Source organism: Rhinolophus sinicus, chromosome 2 (assembly GCF_057876585.1).
Source record: "Rhinolophus sinicus isolate RSI-liver-muscle chromosome 2, RSI-T2T, whole genome shotgun sequence".
Lineage (NCBI taxonomy): Eukaryota > Metazoa > Chordata > Mammalia > Chiroptera > Rhinolophidae > Rhinolophus > Rhinolophus sinicus.
The window spans coordinates 108,778,539-108,789,400 of record NC_142502.1 but is presented as its reverse complement, the minus strand read 5'-3'; the positions used below and the strand labels follow the sequence as shown (position 1 = coordinate 108,789,400).

Sequence of the window (10,862 nt, the reverse complement as noted above, 5' to 3'; positions counted from 1 at the left end):
TTCCTCAAAGCACTTACCAGCTCCCAACATAAACACTTCCCTTACTTACTGTGCTTATAGTATTGGTCTGCGCCTTACTATTAGCAGTATGTTCCACAAGGCCGGCATTTTTGCGTTTTTAGTTCACTGAGGTTTCTTAGATTAAAAATATTGTGTCACGTATTTGTCATCAATTATCGGATGAATGCATGATCTGTGTAGGGCACCTCCCTGTTTTAGAGACAGTGTCTTTATTAATGTAGCTTCGGGTCAAATGCTGTTTTGTGAGAGCTGCAGCACAAAGTCCCCTCACACTGGCATCAGGGCCACCTCCCCTTTTCTCACAGGTGCTGCTCTCCCCTGACCCCCTTCTTTCTCCCACACCTGCCCTCCTGCTCCCCACAGCACAGTTATAGTTCCCTCTTCAGGAAACAATGAGCCTCGACTTATGAGTCTTATTTTGTAACTAACTTGAATGTAAATTGTGTTCTACTTTATAAATTCCTGGATTTGGATTAGAGCCAGCACTAGGCAATCTATAGCTAAGACAAGGGAGAGCGAGCAGGTGCAGAGATGGTAGAAACCCAGCAGGAGCTTGTCTAACGTAAGTCACTATCTGATCCTTCCTCTCTGCTAATCCCAGAATCTGGTTCTTTAAAAACGATGCAGAAAAGATGGGAAGATGAATCCAGGAAAAGCCCTAGGAGGAGAGCATGAGCGGGGTGAGTCATAAAATTCACCTCTCATAACAAAGAGACTCTGTGTACAGGGTCCCCCAGGGCCTTCTGGGGACTGTGACAGGTAAAACTACTCCTGCTGTTGTCAGAGATGAGGGAACCCAGAGGAGAATGAGACCAGAGATCTAAACATGAAAAAATCTTGCATTACTCAATGTCATGCAACTCTTATGCTATGGAAGGCATTATCCAAAAATAAAAACAGAAGCAAAATCTACATCCCCAAAAGTTGGGGGTTAAGGATTGAACCCAGGCCTGAGCCTAGGCTGACCAGCCACATGAAGCCCTTGGTGCTCATGGTCCTGGATACAAGACAAGGCCCATGTGATGCCCTGTCCCTGTGGGGGACAGCACCTGATGGGACAGATTCTACTGAAGGGATGAGGACAAAGGGGCAGAGAAAATGACCCAGCTGAGGAGTGACCACATCAAAGCCCTCAATGCACTGAGCACCGACTGGGCTCAGGCCACGTCCACGCTCGGTCCTCACAGCCTCTCATGTCTCCATCTCTAACAGACACACAGAAAACATGCACACTCTGGAAGGTTCTCAATGCTTCCATTTATTTTATGTTTTAAATGTTAGAAATCTTCTCCCTTATTTACCCACACCCATATGAGAAAAACATTTTTTTAAATTCATATCCAGATTCTTATTTCCATAGGAAGTAAGAAGTTGCCGCTCAGTGTAACATGAAGTAAAGGCGGGGATGGAAACAGCCTCTGCTGGAACAGGACAGTGGGTCAGGGAAGAGACTCAGTCAGTGTGGGGAGGGGGCGTGGAGGGCAGGGGGCAGGCAGTCTCCCAGCTCCTCACGTGATGCGAAAAGAATGCAGACACATTCAGATGCCCTTTGCAGAAAGAGAGCTCAGAGGTTTCTGTGTCACAAAGTGGGGGCATGGACAAATCTTGCATCACTCTCATGCTATTGAAGAAAGTAATCATAAACAAATTCCCATCAGTCACATGAATATTAACATTCTCAACCGTCCAACACATGCTCAAAATGTCCCAAAGTATCCCCAGTAGCCAGTCCTGTCCCCTCTGCCCCACCCCCTCCCACTTCAGGCCCTCCAGGGTCTCATCTTTAGAAGCCGTGAGGGACACATAAGAGCCCTTGAGCAATGTCACTGCCTGGGGGAGAACAAAACAGGATGTGGTCAGAGCTCACAGCAGATGTGGCTAAAGGAGGAATTATGGGGGTGGGAGAACTCCCCCCATGGGCTCCCATCTGCATTATCCCAAGTGTCTCAGGGAACAACCCTCTACCCACACTTACTTGCAGCCTTTTCCACCTATGGGAAGAAAACATCCTGTGAAAAAACAGGGAGGAGACAGGGCAATGAGGTTCTACAGGAACCGCCTAGTATTGCCCCACAGAGAAGTTACCAGAACTGTGACTACAGACCCAGGGCAGGATCAGAAAACATGAAGAGGAAGATGTGTGGGAACTGGACCAACCACCCACCTGGAGGTCTGTCCTCAGCAGGAACCTTGTGCTTTGATCTTAAACTGCTAGGAATCAGGTCACCATCACCAAAATTATGAAGGTGAAACATGTGTATTTCATTTTAACAAGATTTACAAAAGAGCAAGTTAGCAATCAGCTCCAGAATGGCTAGGCACGTGTGCGTGGATGGTACTTCCCATTAGTGAGGCAACACACTTCTATATGGGGCTTAAAAAAAAAACCCTGTGGGAGAAGAAAACTTAGATCCCCTCACTTCCGTACCTGAGCGCTTCTTCCTCCACAGCACAGCTCCAGCTGCCACAGCTCATGACCGCAAAGAGAACCAGACCAACAATGATGCCCAAAATTGTGATGGTGGGCTGAGGAGGTGGTTCTGTAAAGGGAAGGGAAGGGGCCCAGACCTCAGACTTGAGCCCTGACCTTGCTGAAAGTGTCTATAGGGCTTCTGCTTTATCTGAGAAGAAGCTTCACCCCTCATCCCCCTCCGTACCCCATCTCAGGTTCAGGGGCTCGGGCAGCCCCTCGTGCTGCACATGGCACGTGTATCTCTGCTCCTCTCCAGAAGGCACCACCACAACTGCGCACTTCTGGAAAGGTTTCCACGAGCTCCGTGTCCTGGGTCAGGTCCTCTCCATCACGCTGCCAGGTCAGGGCAGAATCGGAAAATCCACACTTTGGGTTATCGCCATGGGCCACTGAAGCGGCGCTCATGACCATCCTGAGGAAGGACAGGACAATCAATTGGGTAGGAAGAAGCACAAAACACAGACTTCAGTATGGACTCCAGGATCTGGGATAATCTGATTCCTTGGAAAGTTCTAGAATCACGGTGAGAACCTAGAGTTGGAGGCTCCAAGAGAACAGAGACTTCTGGTCCTGACCTGGGTGGAGGATGAATGATCAGAAAAGCTGGAGTCAGGCCTCCTAAGATGTTCTCAGACTGAGAAAAAGGCCTTGAGAGAGCGTCATGGTTCACAAGGTCAAAGTGACCTCTGATGGGTCATTTCAGGGATGTCTCCCCTCCACTCTCGTAGAGACTGGATTCCTTAATTGTCCTTTTAAGGAAGGGGGGCTCTCTGTGTGAGTCACTCTAGCACAGAATAAGAAAATCTAGGAGACTCCTTCCTCTCCTGACCAGGAGTGGAGGTAGTCTTACACTCATCCCACTTTCCTCCCCTCACCGTGGGCAACCAGCCCCCGCCCGAGGTGAGATGAGGCGCTGTACCTGCGTGCAGCACTGTCTCCTTCCTGTTCTCCAGATACCTAAGGAGCCACTCACGCACTCCGTCTCCAGGTAGACCCTCCAGAAGTCCGCATAACCGGCCTCTTCCTGTTTCCTCTTGGAGATCTGAGCTGCGGTGTCCGCCGCGGTCCAGGAGCGCAGGTCCTCGTTCAGAGCGATGTAGTCGGCGCCGTCGTAGGCAAACTGCTCATAACCGCGGAGGAGGCGCCCGTTAGGCCCCACGTCGCAGCCACACGTACCCGGAAAGTTGTGAGACCCTGACCCTGTCCCGGCGGTCAGCCCCGCGGGCAGCCCCGCCCACTTGGCTCCGACCTGAGCCTCACTGCTAAATAAAACCGGGTGAAAATCCCCGCGGGATCTCCCCTGGGGAGGGGTCAGGAGGGTCCCGCAGCCTCGGGGTTAAGTTCGGACCCGGAGATTCGGGGAGACCCCGGCCGGTCCGTGGGGATGGGGGTCGTGACAGCGCCCGGGCCCCGCGTCGCTCACCGGCCTCGCTCTGGTTGTAGTAGCCGCGCAGGGTGTTCAGGCCCACTCGGGTACTCTGTGCCCAGTCCTCGGATCTGGGTGGTCCGGTCCCAGTAACCCGGCTCCACATTCTCCACCCACGACCCCTCCATCCACGGCGCCCCTGGCTCCATCCTCGGACTCGCCGCGTCGCTGTCGAACCTCTCGAACTGCATGTCGTCCACGTAGCCGACCCCGAAGAACCGGGGCTCCTCGCGGCCGGGCCGGGACCAGGTGGTGATGAAATACGTCATGGAGTGGGAGCCTGGGGACGGGGAGGGGCTGAGACGCAGGTGACCCTCCTCCCGGCGCGGGTCTCGGGTCTGAGGTCGATGGGCCGGGAAGGGGACAAAGCGGGAAGATGGGGCCCGGGAGACGGAACGCGAGCGGTAGGAAATCCGAGTGGGTGAGAGGAGGGGCCGCGAGGCCGGGCAGGGGTCCGGGGTCTGGGCTCCCAGGGAGGCGGAGACGCGCCTTCCCCAGGGTCTTGTGTCCCCACCGGGCGGTCCCCTCGCTCCTCCCCCGCAGAGATGGTCCGCTTCCGCCGGGCACTCACCGGCCCAAGTCTGGGTCCTGGCCAGGGCTCCCGAGAGCAGCAGGAGGAAGTTTCCAGGCACCATGACGCACACGCCTGGGGAGAATCCCAGTCCCGGGGGAGAATCCCAGTCCCGACGGGTTGGTGGCGACTCTATAACCGGAACCGCGCTGACACTGATTGGCTTCTCTAGAAAGCGGACACCCAGTGGGAGTGAGAACCGGTGCGGTGTCCTGAGTATCCAGGCGGCAGGACTCTACCCAGATTGTGAGAGGGAGAAGGGAAACTGAGAAAATGGGGAAACCCCAAAAACTGAGCTTCCCCGCCCCAAACACCGTCCTCGAGGCTGAGACGCTGGGAGCACCGCTTGGGGACCTGGAACTTTGCTCTGACCCCTCCTCCGGCACGGAGCGCTCTCTGTCACACTGTCTCCCTGAGTCCTGGCCCAGGGGCTGTCTGAGTCAGTGATTCTTAAACGTTTCGGTTTCAGAATATCTACACAGTCTTAGAAATCAGTGAGGACCCCAAAAATAATTTTGTTTGTGTGGGTTATATCTAGCTATGTTTACCATACTAGGAATAACAGTTTTAAAAATATGTATTTTATTTAGAATAATATTAATAACCCATGGCATTTTAACACAAATAACGTCTCTATGAAAAAATAACTATTTTCCAAAATAAACCAGGTAGTGAGAAGACTAGATCTGTTTACATTTTACATTTTTGCGAGTCTCAGTTCTTGTCTGTCTCATTAGAAGGTCATTGAATTTTCATATTTTCTTCTGCATTTAACCTGTTATTTCGGTTGCAGTATATGAAAAAAAATACAGCCTTACATATATTCAGGAGTTTTTAAGTAACCTTTCCAGATAATTGTGTATATTCATTTTTGATACTAAATTAAAACTACATAAGTGGTCATTTCTCAAATGTTGTTTGCAAACTAAAACAATATTACTAAGTATTTCCTATTCTGTTACATTAAAATCCACAGACCTGTTGCACATTGAATTGCTCTTGCATGATTTGTTTTATTTTTTAAACTTATTTATTAAAATTATTAAGGTGACATCGGTTAGTAAAATTATATAGGTTTCAAATATACATTTCTAAAATACATAATCTATATGTTGCATTGTGTGTTCACCACCCAGATTCATTCTCCTTCCATCACATGTATTTGACACCCTCTTTCCCTCTTCTACCCCCCTTACCCTCCAGTAACCACTAAACTGTTGTGTTTGTCTATGAGTTTTTTGTTTGTCTTGGTTGTTTGTTGCTTTCAGTTTTATACCCTATATGTGAGTAAAGTCATATGGTTCTTGACTTTTTCTGACTTATTTCACTTAGCATGATAATCTTAAGATCAATTCATGTAGTCACAAATGGTGGTATTTAATCTTTTCTTATGGCAGAGTAATATTCTATTGTGTATGTATACAACATCTTTATCCAATCATCTATCAAAGGACACGTTGGTTGTTTCCACCCCCAAGACTTATTTGTTTTATACCTGGAGCATTGAACCTCTTCTTCTTTTTTAAATTAAAGTTTGTTGGGGGTGAAAATGGTTAGTAAAGTTACATAGGTTTCAGGTATATAATTCTGTAATACATCATCTATATATCACATTGTGTGTTCACCACCCAGAATCAGTTCTCCTTTGATCACCATATATTTGATCCTGTTTACCCTCATCTACCATCTCCACCCCTTCTCCTTTTCCCCCCTTTTTAAAATTGTCAACTACAGTTCACATTCAATATCATTTTATATTAACCTCAGGTGTACAGCATAGTGGTTAGAAATTTATATAATTTAATAAGTGATCCCCCCTCTAGTACCCACCATATATAGTTTTTACCATATTATTGATTATATCCCCTGTACTTTACATCCCAATGACTATTTTGTAACTACAAATTGGTATTTCTTAAACCTTTCACCTTTTTCACCCTGCCCCCCAACCTCCCCATATATTACCCCAATAGATATAGTACCCATCTGACACCATACATAGTTATTACAATATTATTGACTATATTCCTTATGCTATACCCTTCATCCCCACGTTTACTGTGTAACAACCAATTTGTACTTCTTAATCCCTTCTCCACCCCCAACCTCCCTCCAGTCTGGCAACCATCAAAATGTTCTCTGTAGCTATGAGTTTGTTTCTTTTGCATTTATTTGTTTATTTTGTTCTTTAGATTCCTGTTATAAGAGAAATCATGTGACATTTATCTTTTACTGTCTCACTTATTACACTCAGTAAAATACCCTCTAGGTCCATCCATGTTGTTGCAGATGACAAGATTTTGTTCTTTTTAATGGCTGAGTAATATTCCATTGTGTGTATGTACCACCTCTTCTTTATCCATTCATCCATTCAGGGACACCCAGGTTACCTTCATATCTTGGCTTATGTAAATAATGTTGCAATGAACTTATGGATGAGCATATCCCCTTGAAGTAGCATTTTTTTTATATAAATAGGAGCACTGTCAATTAAGTTCTCAAATTTGTTGCAACAATGTTGCTAACCTTTTTTTGATATCAGAGGGATTATTCACTATGAATTTGTACCAACTGGACAATCAGTTAACCAAGTTTACTATTTGGAAGTGCTGAAAAGGCTACGTGAAAAAGTTAGATCTGATCTTTTTGCCCACAATTCATGGCTCTTGCATCACGACAATGAACCAGCTCACACTGTCCATGAGGGAGTCTTTAGCCAGTAAACAAATAGCTGTATTGGAACACCCTCCCTACTCACCTGATCTGGCCCCCAGTGACTTCTTTCTTTACTCGAGAATAAAGGAAATATTGAGAGGAAGACATTTTGATGACATTCAGGACATCAAGGGTAATACGACCACAGCTCTGATGGCCATTCCAGAGAAAGAGTTCCAAAATTGCTTTGAAAGGTGAACTAGTTGCTGCCTTCGGTGCATGGCTTCCCAAGGGGAGTACTTTGAAGGTGACCATAGTAATATTCAGCAATGAGGTATGTAGCACTTTTTCTAGGATGAGTTCGCAAACTTAACTGTCCAAACTTGTACCCAGAAGTGGGATTACTAGCTGCTTCTTTGTCTCTTGTTATAGTCTTTTCTTAAAGCCTGTTTTGTCTGGTGTAAGTATTGCTACCCCAGATTTTGTTTATTTGTTTGTTTCCATTTTCATGAAATATCTTTTCCCATCCCTTTACTTTCAGTCTGTGTGTGTCTTTCTATCCAAAGTGAGTCTCGTGTAGGCAGCATCTGTAAGTGTCTTGCATTCAGCTCCCCGTTTTTTTATTGGAGCATTTAATCCATTTACACTGAAAATAACTGTTGATAGGAATATGGTTATTGCCATTTTATTAGTCACACTTTTTATTTATTTCATTTTTATTTACTTGTTTTTTGTTGTAAGGAAGTCCCTATAAGATTCCTTCTAATACTGCTTTGGTGAAGATGAGCTCCTTTAGCTTTTTTTTTTTTTTGTCTGGGAAGCTCTTTATCCGTCCTTCTATTCCAACTGATAACATTGCTGGGTAGAGTATTCTTGGTTATAGGTCCTTGCTTTTCTTTTTTTTTTTTTTTATTAAATTTATTGGGGTGACAATTGTTAGTAAAATTACGTAGATTTCAGGTGTACAATTCTGTATTACATCATCTATAAATCCCATTGTGTGTTCATCACCCAGAGTCAGTTCTCCTTCCATCACCATATATTCGATCCCCCTTACCCTCATCGCCCACCCCCCACCCCCCGCCCCCGTTACCCTCTGGCAACCACTCAACTATTGTCTGTGTCTATGAGTTTCTGTTTCTCATTTGTTTGTCTTGTTCTTTTGTTGTTTTTGGTTTATATACCACATATCAGTGAAATCACATGGTTCTCTGCTTTTTCTGTCTGACTTGTTTCGCTCAGCATTACTCTCAAGATCCATCCATGTTGTCACAAATGTTCCTATATCATCTTTTCTTACTGCCGAATAGTATTCCATTGTGTATATATACCACAACTTCTTTATCCATTCATCAATTGAAGGACATTTTGGTTGTTTCCATGTCTTGGCCACCGTAAACAAAGCTGCAATGAAAATTGGAGCACACGTGTCTTTATCTCTAAATGTTTTCAGATTTTTTGGGTAGATACCCAGGAGAGGGATTGCTGGGTCATATGGCAATTCTATTCGTAATTCTTTGAGGAACCTCCACACTGCCTTCCATAACGGCTGCACCAGTCTGCATTCCCACCAACAGTGTATGAGGGCTCCTTTTTCTCCACAGCCTCTCCAACATTTGTTATTATTTGTCTTGTTGATGATAGCCATTCTGACTGGGGTGAGGTGATATCTCATTGTGGTTTTGATTTGCATTTCTCTGATGATTAGTGATGCTGAGCATTTTTTCATATGTCTATTTGCCATTTGTATGTCCTCTTTGGAGAAATGTCTCTTCAAGTCCTCTGCCCATTTTTCAATTGGGTTGTTTGTTTTTTTGTTGTTGAGTTGCATGAGTTCCTTGTATATTCTGGATACTAGCCCCTTATCGGAGGCACTGTTTGCAAAAATCTTCTCCCATTCAGTTGGTGGCCTCTTTATTTTGTCAATGGTTTCTTTTGCTGTGCAGAAGCTTTTAAGTTTCATATAGTCCCATTCCTTTATTTTAGCTTTTACTTCCATTGCCTTTGGAGTCAAGTTCATAAAATGCTCTTTGAACCCAAGGTCCATAAGTTTAGTACCTATGTTTTCTTCTATGCAGTTTATTGTGTCAGGTCTTATGCTTAAGTCTTTGATCCATTTTGAATTAACTTTGGTACATGGTGACAAATAGCAGTCCAGTTTCATTCTTTTGCACGTGGCTATCCAATTCTCCCAGCACCATTTATTGAAGAGGCTGTCTTTGCTCCATTGTATGTTTTTAGCTTCTTTGTCAAAAATTATCTGTCCATATTTATGTGGTTTTATTTCTGGGTTCTCAATTCTATTCCATTGGTCTATGTGTCTGTTTTTCTGCCAATACCTGTGGGGAGCCATGGTTACAGGAAACTCTGAGCTTTACAGAATGGCTCCGGTTATGCTACCTGTTTCCTCCCCCTGAGGCAATTGTCTCTGCCTGCACCTGAGGGGATCTTGAGCTTGTAAGCTGCTGAGGAATTTGTGGGAGCGGCCCATTCCCGGACACAGAGGGCTGATGCCTATCAGGGCAATTGATAAGATAATTACTTGTGAGAGTTTCGGTGAATGTTGTATCCTCTATGTGAAAGTTAAAGAATTTACATTTGTTATGTTAATACATACTTGCACGTGCTCAAACTGCTTATATGGGTGCAGTAAAATAAACTTAGTGTCTTCAGGATCACTGAAGTCCGCGATCGCCATCATATGTGAGAGTGTCTTTTATTCATTCCCACTCCCCCATTCGGGAACCCATCGACTCGTGGCGGCTGGCCCGTCACAAATACCATGCTGTTTTGATTATTGTAGCCCTGTAGTACAAGCCAAAGTCAGGAAGTGTGATACCTCCATTATTGTTCTTTTTCCTTAAGATTGCTTTGGCTATTCAGGGTCTTTTGTGGTTCCAAACAAATCTGATGATTTTTTGTTCTATTTCTTTAAAATATGCCATTGGGATTTTTATGGGGATTGCATTGAATCTGTGTATTGCTTTGGGTAATATGGCCATTTTAACTATGTTGATTCTTCCAATCCATGAGCACGGAATGTCTTTCCATTTCTTTGTGTCTTCTTCAATTTCTTTCAAAAATGTCTTATAGTTTTCAGCATATAGGTCTTTCACATCCTTGGTTAAGTTTATTCCTAGGTATTTTATTCTTTTTGCTGCAATTGCAAAAGGAATTGGTTTTTGTATATCTTTTTCTGAGATGTCATTGTTAGTATATAGGAAGGCAATGGACTTTTGTGCGTTGATTTTGTAGCCGGCAACTTTACTGTATTCATTGATTGTTTCTAATAGCTTTTTGGTGGAGTCTTTAGGGTTTTCTATATATAGCATCATGTCATCTGCAAACAGTGATAATTTAACTTCTTCATTCCCAATTTGGATGCCTTTTATTTCTTTCTCTTGCCTGATTGCTCTGGCAAGGACTTCCAACACTATGTTGAAAAGCAGAGGTGATAGGGGACATCCCTGTCGTGTTCCTGAACGTAGAGCAAAGGGCTTCAGTTTTTCTCCATTAATTATGAGATTAGCAGAGGGCTTGTCATATATGGCCTTTATTATGTTAAGGTATTTTCCTTCTATACCCATTTTATTAAGTGTTTTAATCATAAATGGATGTTGTATCTTGTCAAATGCTTTTTCTACATCAATTGATATAATCATATGATTTCTGTCCTTTATTTTGTTTATGTGATGTATCACATTGATGGATTTGCG

The 10,862-nt window shown here is 44.5% G+C and overlaps 1 pseudogene across 1 annotated transcript; it reads right to left on the bottom strand.

Moving 5' to 3' along the window:
- Window positions 1-1,258: 1,258 nt before the first annotated feature.
- LOC141571603 (class I histocompatibility antigen, Gogo-OKO alpha chain-like) lies at window positions 1,259-4,719 on the bottom strand (annotated as a pseudogene). Its single transcript, XR_016020389.1, has 6 exons — window positions 4,492-4,719; window positions 3,414-4,200; window positions 2,679-2,906; window positions 2,450-2,561; window positions 1,997-2,030; window positions 1,259-1,642 (listed from the first exon to the last, which is right to left on the bottom strand). The product of XR_016020389.1 is annotated as a class I histocompatibility antigen, Gogo-OKO alpha chain-like (transcript).
- Window positions 4,720-10,862: the final 6,143 nt, after the last annotated feature.